This window comes from Ranitomeya imitator, chromosome 5 (genome assembly GCF_032444005.1).
Source record: "Ranitomeya imitator isolate aRanImi1 chromosome 5, aRanImi1.pri, whole genome shotgun sequence".
Classification (NCBI taxonomy): Eukaryota; Metazoa; Chordata; class Amphibia; order Anura; family Dendrobatidae; genus Ranitomeya; species Ranitomeya imitator.
The window spans coordinates 510,114,020-510,118,704 of record NC_091286.1 but is presented as its reverse complement, the minus strand read 5'-3'; the positions used below and the strand labels follow the sequence as shown (position 1 = coordinate 510,118,704).

General features: G+C 51.9%; 1 pseudogene; it reads left to right on the top strand.

Annotated features, from left to right (window-relative positions):
• Positions 1 to 460: 460 nt before the first annotated feature.
• Positions 461 to 2,481, top strand: LOC138638290 (beta-1,4-glucuronyltransferase 1 pseudogene; annotated as a pseudogene).
• Positions 2,482 to 4,685: the final 2,204 nt, after the last annotated feature.

The window sequence follows — 4,685 nt, the reverse complement described above, 5'->3', positions numbered from 1 at the left end:
ATGATAGTGGAGGGGCAGCACAAAATCTCCAATGCATAGAGTGACAGCTCATGCCAGGTGTCTAGCTTTGAGACCTAATAGCTGAATGTGGCAGAGGAATTAGGTAGTATGCTGGTTTTGTTGGCCAGGTATTGCTTGACCATCTCTAAAAATGTTTCCCTCCTTTTCAAAAATACTGGGTTAACAGGCCGTGGATGCTGGGATGATGTCATGAAATTGGTCCAGGCCTTTGAAAGTGTACCCCTGCCTTTGCGGTATCTGCTGTGTGTTTCCTTCGCCTTTCCTGATGTGAATGACTGCGAATTCCAGATGTGAATGACTGCGGCTGGAGGCGTCACGGTGAGGTGTGATGAGAGGGGGCTGCAGGGAGAAGTGTGAGTGCGGCCGCTCCTGAGTAGTGGTGGGCGCAGGGGGCGCTGGCACTGAGGACCCCGAGTGTTGGGTGCAGGGCACAGAGCAGTGTGATGGGTGCACCTTACCAGCTGTCAGGCTTCTACCAGGGCAGGGGTTGATTTTACACCATAAGTGGGAATTGGGCCCCCCTCAAAAAGAAAAGGGCGATGCCAACTGCGGTGCGCTGCTCCTTTTTCCGCGTGGTCCTCGTCGCCCTCCTCCTTGTCGCTCTCCTCCAGCTTCTCTACCTCTCGCTTCTCTCTAACCTCCATGGACAGCAGCAGCAGCGCTCTGCCCATCCAGTGCTGGCGGGCACCCCCCGGGCAGAGCCAAGATGGCAGCGGGAGCAGAAGGACCACCTGAAGTCCGTGCTGGCGTCCGGTGGCATCCTAGATGCCGGCGGACAATACCGCATTTACCGCCATCTCTTGGCCCGTGACGCGGGGCAGTCTAAGGATGTGGCGTTGGCATCTCATGCCAGCCTGAGTAACCTGTGGCATCTGCAGGAGCTGGTGCAGCGGTGGGATGGTAGGATCTCGTTAGCGCTGTTTGCATCTAGCGGAGCCCAGGCGAAACTAGCCGCGGTGCTGACCTATACCCTCGCCCAGCTGTGCCCGTCAGTGAGGCAGAGGGTATCCGTCCATCTGGTGTGCCAGTCCGGAGATACAGCCGTCTTCCCAGAACAAGATGACGCAGCCGAGTTTGCCCATCTTCAAACGTGTCAGGCCGTCTTCGCCAAGGTGGCAAATCTGGGCACAAATATAATAAACTACGCAGGGAACACGTCTTACCCCAACAATCTGCTCCGAAACGTCGCCAGGGGCGGAACTGGGAGCGCAGCCTTTGTACTGGTGCTCGATATTGATATGGTGCCCAGTCAGGGGCTGAGATCAGGCTTTTTAGACCTGGCTGATAAGGGGGTTGATCCACACCTGGTATTTGTGGTGCCTGCCTTTGAAATTAGACATACTAGGCGGCTGCCTGGCACCAAGGAGGAATTGCTGCGACTGTACCAGGTGGGAGAAGTGCGAGCGTTTTATGAGGAGTTATGCCTACTAACTATTCAGTGTGGCTAAACCTACCGGAGAAGGACCCTTCTAGGAGACTGGCAGTCGCCTATGTGGTGGAGTGGAGAGATCCGTGGGAACCGTTCTATATCGGGAGTAAGGACGTGCCAGCCTACGACGAGAGGTTCAAGCAGTACGGGTTCAACAGGATCAGTCAGGCTTGTGAGCTGAATATGGCCAGCTTCTCCTTTGCAGTCCTGGACTCTGCATTTTTGCTTCATAAAGGCCATAAGCTCCCGGGGGACTTCCACAGTCAGAAAGAGGAGGAGAACAAAAGAAACCGCTTACTATACAGGGGCTTCAAGGAGGAGCTGAAGATGAAGTACCCCCATTCCAGCAGACGCTGTTAATAGTATTGATGACCTGAACTGTGTGATGGGGAGTGGGAGATGTAGGTCATGGACACTGTATTTTTTAGAATTGCAGGATGGGTCTAGATCTAGTGAATCTAACGACCCCCCCTCCAATGTGATGTACCTTTTTATTTATTGATGTGTGCGACTACTCAAAATATGAGACTGCATCTATCGTATCGGTCAGATCAAATTCCTCTATTATTCCTAACATATGGTAATTTCTTAGAATGGATCTAACTCATTCCTGTTCTGTGTATCAAAAGGTTTTGTTTTTTTTAAAGTTTTCTGTATAAGACCGGTTTCATACAACTCAAATATTAACTAAACTGAACACTCCGGTAGAGCCCGCCGGCAGTCTTTCCTTGCCATGGGCACGGGAGGCGTGCCGGCGCTCTGTCCTTGCCTTGGGTGCGGGAGGCCCGCCGGCGCTCTGTCCTTGCCTTGGGCGCGGGAGGCCCGCCGGCGCTCTGTCCTTGCCTTGGGCGCGGGAGGCCCGCCAGCGCTCTGTCCTTGCCTTGGGCGCGGGAGGGCATCCGGCATTCTGTCCTTGCCTTGGGCGCGAGAGGGCATCCGGCGCTCTGTCCTTGCCTTAGGCGCGGGGGGGCATCCGGTGCTCTGTCCATCCCTTGGGCGCGGGAGGGCAGCCGGCGCTCTGTCCTTGCCTTGGGTGCGGGAGGGCAGCCGGCGCTCTGTCCTTGCCTTGGGCGCGGGAGGGCAGCCGGTGCTCTGTCCTTGCCTTGGGTGCGGGAAGGCAGCCGGTGCTCTGTCCTTGCCTTGGGTGCGGGAAGGCAGCCGGTGCTCTGTCCTTGCCTTGGGCGCGGGAGGGCAGCCGGCGCTCTGTCCTTGCCTTGGGTGCGGGAGGGCAGCCGGCGCTCTGTCCTTGCCTTGGGTGCGGGAAGGCAGCCGGTGCTCTGTCCTTGCCTTGGGCGCGGGAGGGCAGCCGGCGCTCTGTCCTTGCCTTGGGCGCGGGAGGGCAGCCGGCGCTCTGTCCTTGCCTTGGGCGCGGGAGGGCAGCCGGCGCTCTGTCCTTGCCTTGGGCGCGGGAGGGCAGCCGGCGCTCTGTCCCTGCCATGGGAAGCAAGCCTAGCCTGATAAATGACTAACAACCCTCTCCTGAATGCACACAGAGAACTCAATAGTGAAGGAAGGAGAACGGCCTCACACAACACATAAGGTGGGAATAAACTTTTTTAATTATTATGTAAAGGGTCTCTGTCCGTACATGATGACTGTTCAAACTAAGTCCCACTCCTCGGTGCTTCACGGTGCAGCCAGTCCTTTATATACTCCTCCCCACCTGCTTGATTTCTCTCAGTCTCCACCTCCTCTCCTTTGATTGACAGGTTTCATAGCGCCCGATAAGAAGGAAGGTGTTTTTATAAATGATTATCCCCTATAGATTGTAAGCTTGCGAGCAGGGCCCTCACTCCTCTTGGTATCTATTTTGAACTGTGATTTCTGTTATGCTGTAATGTCTATTGTCTGTACAAGTCCCCTCTATAATTTGTAAAGCGCTGCGGAATATGTTGGCGCTATATAAATAAAATTATTATTATTATTTATTATTTCCTCCTTGGTTGGGCAAGGAAGCTTGCCCCCTGCTGCTAGCATTGTCTGATACGAATTTTTCAACATATTTTCCACAATGGCCTTCTGGTATAGCACCATTTCAGTAGATCTCTCTACCTCAGGAATGAGAGATATAAAGTTCTCCTTGTAGCGTGGGTCTAGCAAGGTGAACAACCAAACTCTTTTTTCGCCAAAATGAATGTAACACGAGGGTCACAGGAATGGCAGCAGTGCATAAAATCTTGTCATACGTGCCAAGCTTCCTACAGCCATTTCCACCATGATGACAGCTCTCTGTCTCCTCCTCCATCTCTTACTACTCATTCCCCTCATCAGCCCATGCACATAGAAGAAATGGGACGAAGCCTGTGGGTGTACAAGTTGTGCTATCAGCAAGCTCCTGTTCCTCCTCCTCTACCTCAGCCTCTACCTCCTCTCTGTTCTGTGCTTTGCAGATGAGATGAGGCTGGGCAGCATCTCCAAAGACAAACTGATAGGGAATTTAGATTGCGAGCTCCATCGGGGACAGCGATGATAATGTATGCAAAAACTGTGAAGCGCTGCGGAATATGTTGGCGCTATATAAATAAAAAGATTATTATTATTATCTCCCTTTCTCACATCTTCCCACATCTTGACTAGGAAGTATGCATTGCATGTAAAGCTTCATATTTAATTGTCAGCAATGACTGTTTAAGCAGAAACAGAAGCGGGATAGTTGCGCTGGTTATGGCATCTTTGCCAAAGTTATGGAGAACTGCACAAATGTCAGACATCCATGCCCATTATTCAGTTGTTATGTGCTAAGGTTGACAAGAATATGGACAGGTATGATGGAGCCAGTATTCCAAAACTGGTAATTGTTGCTCACAAAGACTTTCCAGCATACGTAGTATGGAGTTCCAGCATGTGGTCATGTTGCAAACCATTTGGTAAGCTGGCACTTGCATTCAAAACTGCTAGAATGGTGGCAGCTGTAGCTTACTTGCAGAAATAGGCACTGATGCTGTGTACCTTGTCCTGAGGCTCTGGCAAATCTGGGTTGGTTTTCAGAAACTGCTGAATAATCAAGTAGGGCATATGGGCCAAATGTAGGAGTGGCGGAGGTAATGTTTTATTCCTTGATACCCAAGTAGTTATATTCATTTTATATTAATCTTAGTTGAAAGTAAAATGCTCTGGGGCTAACTGTAGTGGCCTGCCCAGATTATGGAGGGGGAACTAAGGGTTAGTGTCAAATGCAGGAAGTGTCTTGTTCAATCAGAGAAAGTGTGGTGAAATGACAGCAACGGCCATAGGT